Here is a 22,382-nt window from a genome sequence, read left to right as displayed (position 1 = left end):
CAGCAGTTGCTGCTAAAAAGATTCATTCATCTTATTTTTCTTAATTACATCTTGTATATACCTTAATTCTTCATCTTATTTTCCATAGTTATCTTCTATAGAAAATAATGTACTGAGAGTGAACCTTTCCAAATTAAAATTAATTTTCATTCATTTCACTTCTCTTTTTCTTTTTTTTTAAAAATGACAGTTTATCTCACGCAATTGATAGAACTAACCTCATCTTGAGCAAACTTGGAGAGAAAACTTATCTTTATGCACAACACGCGTGCGAAATATTTTCCTATTCAGATCTTTGGTTCCCAAGTTATGGCCTTGCAAATTTGGCAATTGGACTGGGTTAAAGTTTGGCAATAATAATATTAATAATAATAATTTTTTATTGCATACTGGAAATTACAAACAGAACTGCCCATTTACAATTTCCATACAAATAACATGCATATAACAAAAATAAACATAATACATTATAAAATGCAAATGGTACATGCACAGAAAAGGAAAAAAATATGCATAAAATAAACATGCTGTTATATAAAGGAAAATAATACTCTCAGCTGATAATGAAATGATTATATAACTGTCTTTGTATATTACTAAAGTTATGATCAAAAATGTCAATAACACTGGCAAAATCATTGGCTACTGATAAAATTTTATACAAAGGAACATCATTCAGAAACTGGATGGGTTTAAACATTTTCGGATTTCTTATCGTGAAGAATTGAATGTAGCATTTTAAGATCCAAAATAATCCTTCTTTCAAATAACCTTAACATACCTAAGGACATCCTAACTTCATCCAGAGACATACCTTCATAACACTTAAACTTTGGGCGTAACCAAGCAAGAAAAAGATTTTGAATTGTTTCCAGAGTAGCAGATATATAATCTATATTTCTATTCGATATGATTGAACAATATTTAAGATGACTTCTAACATTGGAATAATAAAGAATAAGGCATGTTTTAACAGACAAAATCTTTGAACATCCATTTAAGAATTCCAAGATTCCTTCTCGCTTTGGAAGTTTTATATTCTCAAGATGTTTGAAAAGCAATTTGCTGTCTAAAACAATACCTAAATCTTTAATAGTATCTACAATTCTAATTAGAGTATCATTTATGTTATAAGTGAAAAAACGGATTTGTTTTATTCGTAATAATCATTGAAAAGGTTTCGTTACAATTTAAAGGTAGTACATTGTTTTTAGACCAAAGTAGTATTTTCTTAATATTATTTTGGAGCACCAAGCAATCGTCCAAATTTACAATAGTTTAATAATAATAATAATAATAATAATAATAATAATAATAATAATAATAATAATAATAATAATAATAATAATAATAATAATAATAATAAACTCCTATTTAGGACAGAAACACATGAAAAACAGTGTTAATCCTTAATTTGAACAATTAGAAAATATATGACGAAACGGTTGTCCAAATAAGTTTTATTTATTGTTACAGTATCACCATAATTTCAACTAAGTACGCTTTAACAATATAATAATAACAATAAATTTTGACCAAATTACGCCTAAAATCAAAGAAAGCACATCAAAAATTAAACCTTAAGAATCGTGTGTCTTATAAAGAGATGCTAAAATCAATTAAGCAAGAGCTTTTACCGCAAAAGGGAAACTAATTATTTTATATCCATCTTTGTCTAATTTCGTAACTATACTGTACTATTCCGCACATGATTCTATTTACAAACAATCAATACGTGATTGTGTTTATAAACACCATCACCTGCGTTCTACTACAAATTACTGCAGTGGCAGATGACAGGAACCCTAGTGTCACCATTAGTCGTGTGATGAAGAAGTAGCACTAAAGCCACCGCCACACTAGGGCAGCTATAAAACCAAGAAATCCAACACATCGCGTATCAATCTTTGAGTGGTCAAAGAGTTCTGAGAGGTACGTAATAGGGATGGCCAGAACCGGTTCCTGTTGAAACCGGTTTTCGGGTCTGAACGGATCTGGTTCTATAAGATCCGGTTCCGGAACCGGTTCTTCAGATCCAGGTCTGGAACCGGTTCTTCGGATTCAGGTCTGGAACCAAGTTTTCGGATCCAGGTCTGGAACCGGTTCCGGAACCGTTTTTTAAAACCGGATCTCCAACAACCGGGGAACCGGTTCCTCTGGAACCGAAACTTTGTGACGATCCTTACGCTAAACCCGAGTTGGTGGAAGGCTGTGAACAGTGTGCTAGATGAAATGGTGGAAGCGACAGGCAGGCGCCCAGGCGGCGGCCGCTTGTCTCATTTGGCTAAATAAACTGGGTAACTGGCAAACTCAATGGTTAAACAGGCAAACTGGCCAACTCATTTGGCTAAACACCCACTGGTGGACCAAAATAAAAACAAAAACAAAAACAAAAAAAAAAAAAAACACTGGTGGACCAAAATTTTTTTCTGGGGGCACAAGCGAGTCTGGGTGGGGAGGGCACAAGCGCATGGTCTTCTTTGCAGTGTTTTGAAGGTGAAATTTGTGCCTCCTTTACGGGTCTTTGAGGGCTTTCGGATCCAGGTCTGGAACCGGTTCCTAAGATCCGGTTCTGGAACCAGGTTTTCAGATTCAGAATTGGAACCGGTTCCTAAGATCCGGTTCTGGAACCGGATTTTCGGATCCAGGTCCGGAACCGTTTCCAGAACCGGTTCTGAAAGCCGAATCTCCGAGAACCGGTTCCGCCGGAACCGGAACTTTGTGGCCATCCCTAGTACGTAACCCAAGCCTTCTAGCTTGCCTGGAGCCCTAAGGCCTCCTAAGCCACCCTACTCTTCTTGCCTGGAGCATCATGGGATTCCTAACCTCAGCCACCCAGCTTGCGTGGAGCTTTGTGGCTTTCTAAACTCTGCTTGCGTGAGGCATTGAGAATCCTAAATGTACCCTACTCCGTTTTTGCGTGAACTCTGTGGAGATTCTTCCCAAGGCTTTGTGAGCCTTGGGACACTATTTATTCTAGTTGTTAGGGAATATTATACGTTTTATAGCGATATTTTATCATATTGTTAATAACAGAAAATTTTGTAATAAAATTGGTAATGGGAGAAAACGATTCAGGTGTATGAATGCTCCATCTTCCACCTGCTTAGCAGAACTTTACAATACGAAAGGCAAGATCTTATAAGGAAAAAACCCCGAATATGAGACTCTAAAAGTTAGGATGCTATATACTGGTTAATTAAAGCATAACTAAATTCTATTGTTACTTTAGTATATTTTGTGGAGTACCTAATTTAAGATACAAACTATTGGAATACGTTAAAAAAATAATAATAAAAGTTATGTTGAAAAGTGTAACTAAAGTTGCTACACTGTCATTTTTGTGAGGGGGTACCTAATAAGAGACCCCGGCTTTTTGTGTAGATTTATTTCATTAATTCACCATTCAACATTGTCTTTAATCCAAATACTGTGATGGCACGAAGATATAAAACGTTACATTTTCAATCTACCTCATTTTCTTCAATTTTAGAATATATACACTGTAAAAAAAAAAAAAAAAAAAAAAAAAAATAACAATTTGTATGTTTAAACTGCAGAGTCTTTAGATCACTTCTTTTAATGTAAAAATGTATAGGTACCAAATGAGTTAGAAATGTCTCCAAAATATCAGCACAATGTCAACGGAATTACTTTCTCTATGCACAGAACTAAGTCAATCTTCGTTGGTAAAGATTTACTACGACGATTTTTGGCATATCACTTGCATGAACAGAAAGGAAAAATAACTTCCACCATTGGTTCCTCATTAGAAATATAGGCCTATATGTGCATTTACTTTATGAGCAACAAGAAGCAATTTTTAAAAATGTATACGTTATACAAAATATGAACATTCTTCCAACAATTGAAGTTGTTTTTCCTTTTTTGATACAGAAATAGTGCCCCACATCGTTTGTATTTTTGTTACATAAAACAGAAGGTATTTTTTTTTTATGATTACGAAATTGATTCATTGTGTTTATATCCTCCACAATATAAGATACTAATTATTATTTATTACATTTTTACCATATTCCTTATGTACATACATTGTAAAATGTTTTGAGTATTTTTAAATAGGAAACTAAAACTGATGCAATAAACACAGAACATAGAACAGTATTATAATTTACAATCGTGAAAACGACAATTAATCTTATATCCATATATTATAAATTGTTAATCACAAATAAAGCGATTTTTGCCTAGTTATTTTACATTTAAAATTTAACAATCAAATATACTTATTATTTGATGAGGAATGTAGCTATTTCTGTAACATAAAATATTCTGTCCAAAATTGGAAACTTTCGAAGTGAATGCCACAAGGAGTTTGGTGAGAGGAGATTGATTACAAAAGGAAAATTTCGTCCAAAGCTTTTCCCGGAGGGAGAGTTCCTAGTATCGCGGCTACGTTCCCTCTTTGCACAGCCATACTTATTCTTTGAATAAGATAGGATGAGGCTCGGGTGTCTTCTGTGTTAATAGTTATGCGGTGTCCAACTTCCTTAATGAAGTTTAGACCTTCCTGACCCCAGGACCCTCAAGTTTCAATGGCTATGGTGACGAAGTGGTATTTGTCCGAGAGGTTGTTATATATTCGTCTCTTTTCATATTCTCTGCGAGTTGCAACCGTCCCAGCTTTTGTGGAAGATGAAGGAAGATTAGAGGGGGCTAGGGTATCAGTACAAGTGAAATCCCATATTAAAGCCTTCCCTCGTTTCCAAGGCACCAAAGACATTCCGTCAGGTCTCTTGCCATCAGAGCGACTACACCCTATTGGCTCTCTCACGGAAGGCGTTCCAGAGGAGATGAGGGCTCTCATAATGAGATCGTTAACAGTGGAGTGTCGAGAGTATCTGCCAGCACTGTGAACACATGATAGGCCATGTATACCTTTCTTATCCACTAAACTTCCGCAAGCAGGGCACTGGTGTTGTTCACAGACATCTGCTCCCAAACGTAACGCACAAGCGACTCGAAAACTTTCGTCGGGAAGATGCAGCCCTAGGGATGAAGATGGGATAGCTTGTAACCAGGCACCTGCTTCAGGGGAAGAAGTAGCAAGAAGACGTGCCTTATCTTCAGGATTGGTGGAGGAGTGAAGAATAGAAGATAATCTGGAGTCTATAAGAGGAGCGTCCCATGAAGTTTGAAAACTTCTCTTATCAAAATCAGGTAGATCGAGTCCGCCGCACGATATCCACTGGGAGATACAATCATTTATCTCAGCTTCTGAATCCTGATGAATATCCTGGCGAAGAAGAGAAGTGATCAAAGGCATAGAGCTATACATGGATGAAAGGAAAGATGGAGTAGCCAAGTCAAGGGCTCGACGAATTCCTAGACCTCCGTGATCCACAGGGAGAGATGCTTGTAGCCATGAGAAGGTAAATAATGTTTTAATGTAATTATAACATAACTGTCACAATGGCTAACCAACAATGAACATCAACGTCAAATATTTAGGCAGAGACTACTTTGTGAATATAGAAATCTCAATACAAATGAGCTCTTAATATAAGACCCAATATTACTATACGGGTCACATTATGAGACCGGTCTCATATACCGTAATGAATCCGTTAAGGATCTCATAATAAGACATTCGACCGATAAGCAAATGATTAAAGACATTTCAAATGTAAGTGTTAGAAAACCGCTAACTCATTACATGTTACAATACGCATATTCACTGCTATAGAAGAAAGTAAAGATAGAATGAATATTATTTTACCTTCTCCATTTTGAGCGCCTTATGTGCGCACGTTAAAATAAGAAAAACTTTGTAGGGATACAATTGAGGATAGTTTATTCAAAACTCGATAGAGCAATTTTTGAGAAACGAAGGTATATATGGGATAGGAATGATTTTTTTGTACTAATCGAGCTGACAAATCAGAATTGGCGAATCTCGAAATGTTCCGTGTTTATAGAATACTAAATGATGAGCGTTTTGTCGCTCGATAGAGGTTATGCACAATAATAACAAAAATGCGACTCCTGTAAAAAAATGTTTTGTGCTCTATCGAGCTTTGAAAAAACTCTCCTCAATTTCTTTCAGCCGCCACTATAGTAACAACTCTCAACACGAGCTCACACGACTCTCAACTCTCAACACGACTTCCGGTTCTGTGGCGGGCTATTTCCTTTTGGTTTAGCTCCCTTACACTAGATGGCAGCACTTGATTCACGAGATAGGCAGGGGTCTCAATTTAGATGCCTATCCTCATATTAGGGGTTGTTACTCTGTGCTGTATCTCGATGGAGTGCAGGAATGAATTGGAAATGGTTAATTCCCTACGGAATAATGATTATTGGTATTTTTTAAAGTTCAGTTTTGATCATTAACTAGTTCAAATTTTATCACAGTTATAGAATACAAAGAATATAATTTAAAAATGTATTATACCTGTAGAATGTTTTAGAAATGATTATCATAAATTTAATTACATTTATATTTACTTACTAGCGTCAATTACCTGCTTCGCTTGTTAAAAATAAGAAAAATTAGTAATATGTTCTGTATTAGTAATATGTTTCGTATTAGTAATATGTTCCGTATTAGTAATATGTTCCGTATTAGTAATATGTTTCGTATTAGTAATATGTTCCGTATTAGTAATATGTTCTGTATTAGTAATATGTTCTGTATTAGTAATATATTCTGTATTAGTAATATGTTCCGTATTAGTAATATGTTCTGTATTAGTAATATGTTCCGTATTAGTAATATGTTCTGTATTAGTAATATATTCTGTATTAGTAATATGTTTCGTATTAGTAATATGTTCCGTATTAGTAATATGTTCTGTATTAGTAATATGTTTCGTATTAGTAATATGTTCCGTATTAGTAATATGATCTGTATTAGTAATATGTTCCGTATTAGTAATATGTTCCGTATTAGTAATATATTCTGTATTAGTAATATGTTCCGTATTAGTAATATGTTCCGTATTATTAATATGTTCTGTATTAGTAATATGTTTCGTATTAGTAATATGTTCCGTATTAGTAATATATTCTGTATTAGTAATATGTTCCGTATTAGTAATATATTCTGTATTAGTAATATGTTCCGTATTAGTAATATGTTCCGTATTATTAATATGTTCTGTATTAGTAATATATTCTGTATTAGTAATATGTTCCGTATTAGTAATATGTTCCGTATTAGTAATATATTCTGTATTAGTAATATGTTTCGTATTAGTAATATGTTCCGTATTAGTAATATGTTCTGTATTAGTAATATGATTCGTATTAGTAATATGTTCCGTATTAGTAATATGATCTGTATTAGTAATATGTTCCGTATTAGTAATATGTTCCGTATTAGTAATATATTCTGTATTAGTAATATGTTCCGTATTAGTAATATGTTCCGTATTATTAATATGTTCTGTATTAGTAATATGTTTCGTATTAGTAATATGTTCCGTATTAGTAATATGTTCCGTATTAGTAATATATTCTGTATTAGTAATATGTTCCGTATTAGTAATATGTTTCGTATTAGTAATATGTTCTGTATTAGTAATATGTTCTGTATTAGTAATATGTTCCGTATTAGTAATATGATCTGTATTAGTAATATGTTCCGTATTAGTAATATGTTCCGTATTAGTAATATGTTCTGTATTAGTAATATGTTTCGTATTAGTAATATGTTCCGTATTAGTAAATGTTCCGTATTAGTAATATGTTCCTTATTAGTAGCCAATCACATTTTACTATTACTCAAGCATTCTCAAGTCGATAGAAACAAAGAAAATATAATGAAAAATTAGAATATAATAAATAATACATATAAATAAAAATTAAATATTACTATTGTGGGCTATTGTGGCTATTAATATTAAAATTAAATATTAATTTAGATTTAAACGGCATCGGAAGTGTCACTGTTCATCTCACTGACACCGAAAACATTGATTTGACATTAGTATCGGTCGTTTTCGATCATTTTATGCATCTTTCTCACCCTCAGCTCTTAAGTTGCATCGTCAAAGAGAAATGATTAAAACAATCCCAAGTCCAAACTTTATCTTTGTTGAAAATTTGATCAATATCGGTCGGGTGATTTAAGAGTTATTAAGTCACAAATATACTCAATTTCATTTTCATTCATATAGATTTTAAATTACGTATGTGATTGCGTGTCTAATATTGAATAAAATAATTGCATACTAGGATTCAAACACATAAAACAATAAGTAGAAAATACTAAGTCCATTATATCATAAAATGTTTCAGATACTTTGTGTAGACTCTATAAAATAATTATTTTAAAAAAATATATATTATTCAATAATATCATATTATGACCCAGAGAGAAATTGTTCCTTTTACCGGGGCAAGAGAGCAAAATTGGGTCAGGAATATTATGTACTAGCTTATCCTATGCTAGTCTGTGACATATTCAATACCCGCCATAATTTTATTAAAAAATCTATATAAAGCATCAAACGTAATATTAATAATAAGCCAGGCAGGGACGTACGCAAGGGGTGGGTCCTCGGGGTCCGGACCCCCCGAAATTTCGACTTTTGTGTAAATTTAGCCTAATTTCAGGGGCAATTTTAGGAATTTTAATATAAAATACCCTCATATTAAGTTTGGACTCCCCCCAAATAAATTGCTGTGTACGCTACTGAAGCCAGGGTATATTAAACCAGAAGGAACAAGCTCAACGACGAAGATTGGGGATTTCAATAACTTCTTATTTCTATGTTACTCGTATAATAATTCAATCTGTAGCAACTTTCAATAATTTGTTTGAAGATTTTAATTAGTATAATGAAGATTCATTTCGCGTTTCTTCCGAAAATTACAAATTATTATTATTTTTATCTTTTTTTTCTGTCACTGTGACAATTTCTCTGGAAGTGCTTAATAACTTAATTGTTAATTAGAAGAAGAGAAGATGAATTAGAAGAGTTTTGAAGCCTAATTCTTAATTTGCATATGTTTTGCAGAGAGAAACCTTTTCTAACAATGCTGACTCAGCTTACTGTTTGCTTCTATTTCCAACCCTTCGACATAAATTTTTATGCTGGCAGGAGAAAAAAAAAAAAGAAAAAAAAGAAATTGAATGGATGAGATACAATCCTATTGGTTGAAAATTTTTGCCTTAGCTCTCTTTTATGACAAAAGTGAATAAAGTAATTGTGCTCTTTGATTTTACTTTTTGTTTTTTTTAAAGCCCAGATTTTTACTTTTTCTTTTTTTTTTCTTCTCGCCTTTCCCCCATCTATTACCCGAAAAAAAATGCAGGAGAGCAGGTGTGGGTTTTTGACTCGATTCAGTGTTATTAATTACACTTTTTTTTTTCAAAGTAAGGCTTCTCCTCCGGAGTTGGTGGCTGATTTAACTGTTTCCTTCCGTTTCCCCTCCATTTCTTTCATTCAGAAGACAAATTTATTTTTGGTCTTCTTTTTTACCCCCACCCTACGTTTCTTTTAATTCAATTATATTAAAAAAAACAGTGCTTACGGGGTTGGTGGAGAAGAGGGATGAAACGGTACCTTTAGTTCTTTATATTGTTTTTTTTTCCTTGGTTTTCCAAGTAATATTGAACATTAATTTGATTTATTGTTTCCACCACGATTGTAGATTTTAGGAAATGAGTTTGAAGAAAGCGTTAGAACGTATTACGAGGTAATTAAGAGCACCGCTTCGTCTACAACTATTACAAAAAACCTTAACGCCTGCTTTAAGTTATTTTTCTATAGCTATTTTGATTTTACGATATTCACTACTACAGAATTCGTACAATTCAACCACGCGCTAATATTTAAATATGCAAATTTTAATATAATTAAAATGCATACTATATTTGTGTATGGAAATTTAGTTCATAATATTCCTTTTAGCTTATTAGACTTAATTTTTATATTTGAAAAATACTCTAAAAGTTTTTATTCATTTTCATAATAAAGTAAGTAAAGGTCACTTCTCTTTCGGAGTAGCCACGAAGTAGGGGTGTTCGATAAGGCTGAGGACCTATCGAACTTCGGGAGTGAAAATTTATCGAGTTGTCATCGGTTACTCGAAACCGTTCGAGTATTTGAAATTATCGAAGTTTCGGGTATTATCGACATTTCGAGTGTTATCGAAGTTTCGGGTATTATCAAAAGTAGTGATGGACAGTTCGGTTCCTTCACCTCTCCAATGATTCATTCTTACAGCCAAACTAGTCAACTTTTTTCATCTGATAAGATATTGCAAAGTTGTATCTGTCGAAATCATATGTAAAATTATTTTTCTGCCTATCCCGTTATTGGCGCAATCGGCAAAATGACTATTAGTAGGCTAATAGTGTCTTGGATTCCAATTCCATTCCGGTGATGCATATTTTCTCTTCTTCTTTCTCTCTTCTGACGGACTGATTAAACCTTCTACAGATCTGTGGGAGAAAACTTTTCCATCACTTCATTGCTAAGGAGAGAAGTTTTAAAGTGAACACCCTGCATATATGTAATACATATTATATACAACTATGATAGCCTCGAATACATTGTTTGTTCCGAACACTCCGATAATCCCGAACTTTCCAAAATATTCAAGCGACTCGACAAATGCGATCATATCGATATATTTCTGTATTTGCTGCTTTCAAACAATTCGAGACTCTCGAACAGTTCGAGAGTCTCGAAGCTGTCTAATGTTTCTTACATTTCGAGTGTCTCGAACACTTCGAGAGTTCCGAACATTTCGGGAGTCTCGAAAGTTCGATAATTCGATAAAATTAAAATTCTTTATCGATGAAACAGTTTTGAAATTTTATCGAATTGTTATCGATTACTCGATTATCAGAACAGCCCTACCACGAAGGACCAAGGACTGTATACGAAGGTAAAAGTCCCACACTGTCATTACTTATGTACTCACGCAAGTAATATCTTCAGGACTATGGCTCGATAACCTTTATTAGCTCAGGTTTCCCCAGGTATTTAGTTTAAACTAACTGAATGAACCTCAGAGCCGCATTGGAACACAGATAAAAATCTGTTATCCAGACTGCGGTATATTGTGGAAATTTACGGAATCCATACGTTTACGACAGAAATCTGTGTGAAGCATACATTATCCATATGCTACACACGTAGGGGAGACTGGGGACATTTGTAACAAATTTTACATTTTATTTTTTCTCACATGTTAATGTTCCAATAAGTCTGAAAATTATACAATATCTTAAGTGAAGCTTTGTTGCTCCATTCAATTTTTTTCATACGTGACAATTTCTAATATAGAAAGTTACGAAGCATTTTATGACAGCATCTGTCTTGTTACAAATGTTCCCGTGCCCGGGTCAATTGTAACAGAGCTTTTGGATAATTGTAACATGATGCTTTTAATGAAAAGTACAATATGTATGGCATGGCAAAGCAATGCATATGGTTAAATAATAGTGATACTAATAGTAATAATACTGATAGGTTTAGCAACGCATGGAGACAACAAACTAAGAGTGTAGACGACATCCTCAAATTTAAAAATATATAATTTCCACGCGTCAACAAGGTGCATAAATGATCTTAATTGTTACTTATTATCGACACCGTGCCGCATTAGCTCGAAATCACTTTTCTTTAGTCTATGTTAAACAAGGACAAGCAAGCCAAGATTAAAATATGATGTAACATAAAACTTCAAGTCAGTGACGTAACAATGGCGTTTGGCGTCCCTAGGCAAAATCAGTAGTGGCGCCCCCATACCTCCCTAATATGACCATGTGCACTGCGCCTCTAGGCAATGCCTACCCTGCCTACTCTATTGTTATGTCACTGTTTCAGGTCCTAAAGATAAAGATTATTGTACTAATACATATCCACGTTGCATTTGTAACCCCTATACACATCCCTCACACAACGACGCGAACAGAGAATGCGCTACTGTGCGAGAGAGAATAACTAAGACAAGTGAAAAGTTACATTGTTGATTTCCTCTCATCACTGGCGCAAATTCCGAGGGGATGAGGGGGACATGTCCCCTCCAATCTTGGAACTGGGGTGAACTGTGCAGCAATCATGTCAAAGGAACGACAAGTACACTGCATTTTCCGAGTTGTTGCGGAAAACAAGACTTGGCGAAAGGGTTATTAAACAGTTTTTAAATTAGAAGGAATCAGTTTAAACTGAGATATTTAATTTATTATAACAAATAATTCAACAGACAACATATAAATATAAGAACTAACAAACCGATTCCTTTGTGAAATTGCTCCGCAATCACATTTTAATGTCGGAAGGCGAAATTTAACTTCTATATAATAACTCATTCAAGTTCCAATAATTTCGATTCAATTTAGAGGTTATGTTTTGTTCAAAGATTCGGGGCCATTCCCAAGTGGGTGACCAATACTCACCTTAATGTTATCCAGAAATAAAAAAATAAAAAAAGTTTTAAATTTAGTAATTGTGAATATTAATCACGCGCTCACAATGCTCCCGGTTCCTTATACGGTACAAACCACTAATACACTTCTTTTAACTTCTTATCTTCACGACACAATTTCGAAACAATTTCACTGCCAAACAATTTTACATGTTAACTAGGTAAATTACCTTGTCTTACTACAAGGTTCGATAGGTCAATTTCTCAAACGAAAGTTCGTAGGTGGCAGCACTATAACTATAGCAGCAATGTTCATCAATGTTTTCATCTCTGATAGAAATCACAATATCTTATTACTTTTTTTTTTCATTACGCTTCAACTGTCTCCCCCAATAATCCGATTTGAAATGTGTTTTTTGGAAAAAATGTGATGATTTGTGTCCGATTGCCACAAAGAAAAGCGAGATGAAATTGATGTCCCCTCAGAATAAACCTCAAATCTGCCCTCCTCCCAATGTTGAAGACAACTCTGTTCCCTGATCCTCCACAGGATTGTATTTCAACTTCACAATTATTTTGAGCATCGCTTAACAACAACAACAACAACAACAACAACAACAACAACAACAAAAAAAGAAAACTTTCTTACTTGTCCCCTCCAATGCTGAAGACAGATTTGCGCCGCTGCCTCTGATGAATCAGAAAGGAAGCCTATTTGACAAATGAGTCTTTAAAAACTTATAGGTTATTTAAAGACATCACAAGGAAGGAACATACTGAAACATTAGCCCATTCTGATACAACATCGAAAAGCAATGATCCGCAGCCAGCCACAAACGTTTGTGAGGGTGTATAAAGAAGTTAGTGGAGGTGGAAGTCCTTTCTTTCCCAATAGTAACCATAATGATATATTATACACTACAGCCGCCAAGGAGTTTTTGGGGGTCGGGTTCCCCCTACGTACTTATGGCCCCGGAAAAGCATAGTTAATACGTACATTGTTTTATTAATTACATCAATTGTATTATCTTCAGTCATATCTAGTTTATTTTCATAATGGTTCAGTACAACTTTGTCTGGGACGATTGTAACGTGTTACAATCGTCCCTAAACGCCATGTTACATTTTTATCCGTTCAACGGTCAGTGATAAATACCATGATTTCTCATAATTATATCGAGTTAAACCATCAAACACAATATCCACGTTGCCAAAGAAAGAACCTAGATTACGAACGCATAGGACATTTGTTTACAGTAAACGCATATCTATCAAGAGAAAATAAAAACAAATCAGTTAAAAATTTACTTAACTCTGTCAAAATCACGTTTTTCCTTGTCCAATCTTCCACACTTTACTAACGACGCTCTTTTTCTTTTTCCTACATACACCTTGCATGAGCGACTCCAATGACATGTACAAACGATATTTCGAAAATCACTTCTACAAGTAATGGCCAATGTTACAATTGAGCCACGTTACAATTGTCCCCGATCTCCTCTACAGCCCTTTTCTCGCTTGAGATTACATTATATTACGGCCGGATGTCTAGCATCTAACAGTCTTCTGTTTATTACATACGCATACGTATGCTAAATACGTCAGCTAGGCTCTATATGTTATATACGTCCATCTGTATGTGAGATCATTACCACCTAACTACAGTTCCTTGTTTCATACTAAAAGTACGTATAGATAGAACACTTATACGGAAAGTATTATAAAACATACGTTTTCAGTTATACGTTTGATGCAGGGTGTTATATAGAGTTGTATTTTGAGTTCAAAAAAATCACAGGATTTACGCATGTAATCTACGTTTTTACGTATGGCAAATACCTTGTTTTCTCTGTGAACGAGAGTGCAAAGAGGTATTATTTTCTGTTCCTTCCAGGGATCAAACCCGGACTTCCTAGTTGGCTGTTAAAAGTTTGACTGGCTCCAAAACAAGTTCATACACGATTGAAATTAGCTGTTCTCACACTTTCACGTTTAAACCAAATGTTTTTACAATGTTAAAAATAATTGACAGGTGAAATTAATTTGTTTCCCACGCTAAAATTTGGTTGTATTACTCGTGTCATGCGGTATAGAGGTAAGCAAAAATATTTACGTACGTTGGAGTTTTTTCTAAAAGACATCTTACTCTTTGAAAATGCTATCTCAAGCTTTCAAAGAAATTGATGTTATTTCCATTAATACCGCATTTTCCTTTCTTTTCACCCAAAATTTACTCCAAGCACAAAGAATTAACTAACGACGTACACTACGAGAGACCCCTTTCAATAAAAAGAATCACTTTTCGAGACAGAGAAATCATTTTCACGACATATTTTCAAGACAAAACAACCTCAACTCTTTTTCTTGTTTAGGTAACGCTACACCAAAGAATGTTTTAAAATTTGGGGATGGAATGACTCCCTTTGGCCCCTGACTAGGCGCACACACGGAAATTTTTGTTGGCAGGGGTCCAAACTTTGGGGTTGGGGGGATGGGGGGGAAGGCCCAGCACTATAAGCCATTACGTCTATATAGTACTGAACGGATATTATTCTGCACCGGAAAAGAGGATAAGTAATTGTAAAATGGTTCCATGTATATTTTCAGAAAAATATGATAGAATTGGACTGTTTTTGTAAGAGAAAGGATACAGATGAAATGTAAGATCAAATTTTCATGCTACATCAATAATTTTCCAGATAAAGAAGTATACTTTTATTGAGAAAGTGTACAAATGTATGTTGAGTTTAGGAAGTTTTGGTGGTACGGCCCCAGTGAACTTCCTTTGGGTGCACTCCTCCATTAAATTGCAGTAGAACATAAATGGCGGGATTTCAAAAGTTGTGCTCTTTATGGTACATCTCTCAATGTCTTGACTGCAAGACCAATCGGAAAACGACCATTAGGAAGACCTCGACGCAGATGGGAGGACAATATTAAGATGGATCTCGCATAGAAACTGGATCCAATTGGCTAAGAATGGATGTCAGTGGAGAGCTTTTGTGAAGGCGACATTGAACCTCCGGGTTCCATAGGCCATAGAGTTAGAGTTAGTTATATTTAATTCTTTACTTTTTCAAGTTTAGCGTTTGTTTTCGCAGTGATAATGGAATTCATTGTAAAGTATTCTGAATAATATTGCAGGGGTGATACAACTTCAGCTGCTTGCGGATCACTCCGAGGCACCGAGTCTCTGTAATTTTATGTAAGACTCAGATCACGGAAACCCGGACAAAAATCGTAACTCATGGAACCTCGTGATCCTTGTCATCGCTGATTATAACAAATACTAGTAAAAAAAAGTAGTTCTGCTCAACGATAAAAATCTAACCCGTTTGTAAATCATTAGTCTTAATCACCCTCTCCTGACGCACTCCGGATACTATGGGACTATAGTGAGACAGGTATCCAGGAAGAGTGACACGTTGGTCTATCCCTGAGAGATAACAACCTAGGAAGGAGAGGGTATTACCACAATGTTATGTCTATTAGAGAGTATATAAAGTAGCAACTTGATGTTTATGGTATCAAAGGCCTTAGATATGTCAAAGTAAACTACATCACGCTAACAAGGAAACCAATTAAAGTGTGACACGAAATCGTTGACGAGTTTATACGCAATCGAAGTGTTTCTGTGAATAATGAGTTACGTTAGAGGAAAAGCCCTCGATCTCAACCGTTCCGGAGATATAGAGGGTTAAGGGAAAAGCTGGTGCTCTGATATTTTGTGGATTTTCGGATATGTTGCGAGTGAATATGTTCGAAAATTGCGTTTAAACGTTAGGAAAGATGCACCAGAGCGAATAAAAGTGGTGTTGAATGTTGATGTGAGGGGCGTAGTTTCTACCCGGCACCGGAAAAAGTAAGTACTATGAGGAATAACAAACGCCATTGACATGAAGAAGAAATTGCATACTATTACTTGCAAATATATGATGTCTTTAGTTCGTAGAAAATGAGAAAAGCTGATATGAAAATGTATTAATTATATTGCCTAAGGAACAGAGACGTTATTATGTGATCAAAAATGCAATAACATATTCTGTACAAAAGCGCTATAGAAAAACAAACCAAATAATATGAGACATAAATACATATTATTGCAAACTTAAGTTTTTTTTTTTACATGGATCTTTCCGATTTTTACCTTTGGCTATTATATAGTAAAACGCACTTTTGGGTCACTTTTCGTTCCCATCGGTTAATAATTGTGGAAGTTATAAATATTTCGAAAGTTCGGACGGTCACCATTTTTACATTTATCATCCTAGTTGACTTGACGATGCTTTTATTCGATTCATCGTAACAAGAAACCTATACATAGACACTCTACACGCCTATTTCAGGCAACAATGGAACTCCGTTATTTTCGCCTTCACCCCTCAAAACATTCTTCCCCCTAAATTTTTTATGACCCTTTGATTTTGTAACCTTCATTTCTAAGGCGACAAATTACTAAAGTTTTGTGGATGAAGGAATTTTTCATTTTTAAACGTCTCTTTTACTTGTACTATCGCTACATATTGAAAAATTCGCAAAATATTGGAGCACCAGTCTTCTCCCTGTTCCTCTATATCTCCGGAATGGTTGAGATAGAGGGGTTTCCCTACAAAAGTCAATGGATTCCGTAGGCCATAGAGTTAGTTGAATTCATATTAAAAATATAGTTCTCTCTGTTTCTTTATGTATATTTTTTCCTTTATGTTTCTTATTAATGTTGAAACCGAAAATATTAATAAGTTTCTACCACTTGCCGTATTATTAGAGGAGATGGAATGTATTCTTGTATTCTTCAGGTTAAAAAATCGATTCTGGATATCAGCTACTGGTTTTTCTCTGCTGTACATGTTGACAAACAGATGGATATTGCTGTTAACATAAGATTTTCCTTACTTAAACATAGCATAGGTTGTAAGTCTAAAGGAAGAGATACAACGGCACAGGGAAGTGATGTATTCACTACTCATTAGTGTACTGAACACTGTCCAATTGAATGCGCGGTGTGATATATATATACTTAAGGGGACCTAACTAACTAACTAACTCTATGGCCTATGGAACACGGAGGTTCAATGCCGCGTTCACAAAAGCTCTCCACTGACTTCTATCCTTAGCTAACTGCATCCAGTTTCTACTCTGTATTCCAATCTCTGCGAGATCCATCTTAATATTGTCCTCCCATCTGCGCCTAGGTCTTCCTAATGGTCGTTTTCCGATTGGTCTTCCAGTCAAGACTTTGAAAGCGTCTCTACTTTCTTCCATTCTAGCTACATGACCCGCCCATCTAAGCCTCCTAGACTTGACGACCCTAACAATGTTGGGTAAACCATATAAATTATGTAGTTCCTCGTTATGAAGTTTCCGCCATTCCCCATTCCCGTTCCTCTTGGGTCCGAATATTCGTCTCAGGATCTTGTTCTCAAATACTTTCAGTCTATGTTCTTCCCTCAGAGTAAGTGACCATGTTTCGCAGCCATACAAAACAACAGGCATGATTATCGTTTTGTATATTTTAAGTTTCAAATTCCTCGAAAGAATTCGCGACGACAAGAGATTTTGAACCGAATAGTAACACGAATTCCCTGCCTTTAGTCGACATTTAATTTCTCCGTGAATATGATTTTCGTCTGTTAATATTGATCCTAGATATTTGAAAGTATCCACTTTATCAAAAGTATTATTTAGTATTTTAACGCATCCATAATTTGCTGTATTCCGGTCCCGACGCACTTCCATGTATTTAGTTTTCTCTGCATTTACTTCTAAACCCATGTCCCTGCAAGCGTTTAATAAGATCTCTGCATTTCTTTCTATTGTTCTCCTATCATCTCCTATTAAATTTACATCATCAGCATATGCCATAACCTGGTGAATACCGTTCAACTCTAGGCCCTGGTTGCTATCTTTGATTTTCCTTATAGCATATTCCAAAACGAAGTTAAATAATAATGGCGACAACGCATCTCCTTGTTTCAGGCCATTTTCGACGTGAAAGCTTGCGGACAAAAATTTTCCTACCCGGACTTTACTTTGGGATTCATTTAAACATATCTTAATTAATCTAATTAGCTTTCTCGGTATTCCAAGTTCTGCAAGAACGTTGTATAATGTTTCTCTCCTAACCGAGTCGTACGCCTTTCTAAAATCAATAAATAGTTGATGTACCGGGATATTGTATTCCCACTTTTTATCGAGTATTTGGCGAATGGTAAATAGTTGATCGATTTCGTCTAAATCCGCACTGATAATCTCCAATAATTTCATCTGCGTATGGGGTCAGTCTTGCTAACATAATATTTGAAAGGATTTTATAGGATGTTGATAGAAGAGAAATGCCTCGATAATTATTACAGTCAGTTTTGTCGCCTTTCTTGTGAATTGGAACAATGATTGATTCTTTCCACTCTAGTGGCAATTCTTCCTTGTTCCAGATAAGGAGAATGAGTTTGTGTATCTTGTTCCACAATTTTTCGCCTCCAGCTAAAATTAACTCAGCCGGAATTTCATCTACACCCGGAGATTTGTGTTTCCTTAATTTCTTTATAGCGGTTTCTACTTCTATTCGGTTGGGTTCTAGAATATACGGTTCTGCGGTGTGTTTTTCCTTTTCTCCACGAACACTAGTTTTTGGTTGCGTGTTAAGCAAATCGTCAAAGAAATCTTTCCATCTATTTAAGATGCTATCCGTGTCAGTGAGAACTGTACCGTCAGATTTCTTTAATATATAAGCACGAGGTTGATAGGCTTTCTTAAATTCGTTGATTCCCTTATACATGTCCCGTATGTTTTTATTTTTACTATTATCTTCAAGTTCCTTAATTTTAGCATTCAGAAAATCGCGTTTCTTTGTTCTAAAAGTTTTGGAAGGTTCCCGCCTGATATCTGCGAAATTTTGTTTAGTCATTTCATTCGGATTTTGTAGCCAGCGTAATTTTGCCTGTTTTCTCTTCTCTGCTAGTTTTATGCATTCCTGCTCGAACCATGGTTTGTTCCTACGTATTTCCCTAGCCCGAGGAATTTAGATTATTAAAGTAACATACGGAGGCAAGGGTGCACTCACATGGGGGTCCGGATTCCTCCATACTTTCTAACTTATACATTTCTTTCTCAATAGAACTATAATTGTTTAAATAGGAAATGATTGATGTAGCATGAAAATTTGATCTTGCACTTCATCTGTACTCTTTCTCTTATAAAATCAATCAATCTAGTTCCCTACCTTTTTCTGAAAATATAGCTGGAAGTATTCTACAATTACATATCGTCTTTTTCGGATGCAGAATAATATCTGTTCAATACTACTTTGACGTAATCACTTGTACTATTGAATCCCTCCCCCAACAAAAATTTTCTGTTTGTGCACTTGTACGGAGGTAATATTTCTATTACCAAATAAGAAAAACTTGTATATCAATTACATAACAAGCAATGCAACTGAAGAAAACTTCATCTGCTATTCTGAATGTTAGAAATGAGTTGGTTGTCCGTAGAGAACACTGTGCACCATAATATATCTTTGATAGAAACAAAAGAACAGAGAAACACGGAATAAGTCCTTTCATTTCGCTAATGCATGACGTTACATCGGGTAACAAGTAATAAAACAAATGTGCTTTATGACTTCCAACAACGCGCATCAGGCTTTTGTCAAATAACTTGTGATATAATTTCTCGTGGAATTTGGCCCATCAACACCACTTTTTATGTCCGTTTATTATGACAATAAAAATCCCAACGAGCAGAAGCGCCGGCTTGTCTCTCGACGCCATTCAATGATTCCGGTATTGTTCAGGAAATGTGCTCTGTGTTTAGATAGCAGAAATCTCACCATAAAAAAATCCTCTACGAAATTCTGAAGGGAAATAAGTTGTTCCTATTTCGTCCCTCAACAGTGCTTATAATAATTTAGTTTATGTATAAAGTCTCTGTGGAATATGCCACTATATATTTGTTTCTTTCGGCTTAACATTGTCCAGTTTTTTAATTTTCTAGTTGATATTGTTTCTGAGGGTAATCGAACCTGAACTAAGCAAGTACAATAGATGTTGATGGCGAATTCGAAAATCTTTCTTTATATCGAGATCTTCTTATCTTCTAATTTTGCTGTAAATCATATCTCATATTAGCCGAGTCATTGGGTTTTCTCGGGTACTCCAGTTTCCTCCCACTTCCTTATTCATTATGCTTCACTTGCCTTAATCATCGTCTCCCTTAGCCTAAAGGACATAACTGTGAGACGTTAAACTGATTTTTTTTATATTAGCCGAGTAGTCGGAGGTGTACTACTGTCGATGAGTATGAACTCGAATCATCCATCAATAGTAGAGTGGTTACCTCTGAGGCGTCGGGTTCTTGGTTCGATCACCGGTCAAGTAAATTTGTTTTTGGACAACATCGTATCCGTGTGTTTTTCCGGTGTACTTCCATTTCCTCCCACACTCTCATTCCACAAATTCTTCCATTGTCATTCACTTACCTTAATCCTCCGTTTCCCTTAGCCTAACAGGTATAAACGTGAGACGTTCAACTGAATTTTTGAACCATCCTTAGGTTGGGCCTACCAATCAGCAAAATAACGCCGAAGGCACTTTTTTTTAAGAAAAAAGAAAGTCATGTTCAACTCTGTCGTACACTGTACACATTTGAATTTCTATGGGACTCGAGAGGGACATGAATAAAGAACATTGAGAACAGTTAAAACTGTTCATTTATTGATTATGGGTTCGAATCCCTCTGAAGAACATGGTTGTTTTTAACTGTCCTCGAATCTTTTTGTGTTTGTCCCCTGTTGAGTCCGGTTGAAATTCAACACCTTGAGATGGTGTTGCATATGAGAGACGAGAATCAAGATGTAAACGAGACGAGAATTACGTTTTCAAATTTGAAATGGGCCGAAAAACATGACAATTTTCGTGTTTTCAGCACGAGAATCGAGACGAGACGAGACGAGACGAGAAATTTCTCAAATCCCGTGTACATCACTAGTTTACCAAAGTTGTAGATCTCAGACGTTGTTTTATTGTTACATGGTTTATATACAAAAGCTACAAGGGAGGTACGATGGTTCAGTGATAGACTCTTTATCTCTGGTGGGTGCAATCCCTGGTTCAGTCCCTGACCAAGTAAGTTTGTGGTGGACAACATAATGTCCGTGGGTTTTCTCGGGTACTCCCGTTTCCTCCCACTTTTTTATTCCACCAATGATTCTAAGATCATTCATTTGTCTTAATCATCGTCTCTCTTAGCTTAACCGGCATAATCGTCGGACGTTAAACGAAAGATTTCATTTCATTTTTACAAAAGCTACGAATTGATAAAGTGAAAATGAAATGAAATAAAATCTTACAGTTTTACGTCCCACGGTTATGCCGGTTAGGCTAAAGGAGACGGTAATGGTAAGAAATGAATGAAATGGTGGAATGAAAAAAAAAGTAGGAGGAAACGGGGGAACTCCGAGAAAACACACGAGCACGATGTTTGTCCACCACAAAGTTCACAAACCAGGGACGCAATCTGGGATCAAACCAGGGACACAAGCACCAAAGGTGAACGCTCTACCACTGAGCCACCGTGGCCCCCAAATTGATAAAGTGATTCTACGAACACAATAAAGAGGATTTATCAACGTCTAAAGATATGCAAGACAAAATACAATATACCTATACTACAAAAAATATAAAACAATGGTTTAAATATTACACCCTTCGTGAGCTTATCGTGATGCAGAACCGTTCTGATAACTTCTAGATGGAATTAAGAAAAAACGTCATATCACAAATTTTGTATAAATAAATTTACAAAACGAAACAATGCGAGGAAATCTACTCTGATACTCGAGACTTTATAAAAAAGAAACATTTGAGAATGCTCCAAGAGCATTGCCAGAACGAACTTATAAAGAATGGAGAAATGGAGCGGGAAGGATAACTGTCATTGTTCCTAGATGTAAAAGTAAAATTTTTTATCGCACCTCGTACTATGAAAGTAAAGCTTTTTATCCATTCTCCATGACTTACAGTTACCGACGTATGGCT

The sequence above is a fragment of the Thermobia domestica genome, chromosome 9, assembly GCF_964235325.1.
Source record: "Thermobia domestica chromosome 9, izTheDome1.hap1.1, whole genome shotgun sequence".
Taxonomy (NCBI): Eukaryota; Metazoa; Arthropoda; class Insecta; order Zygentoma; family Lepismatidae; genus Thermobia; species Thermobia domestica.
The sequence above is the reverse complement of the archived record's forward strand: the minus strand, read 5'-3'. Positions refer to the sequence as shown.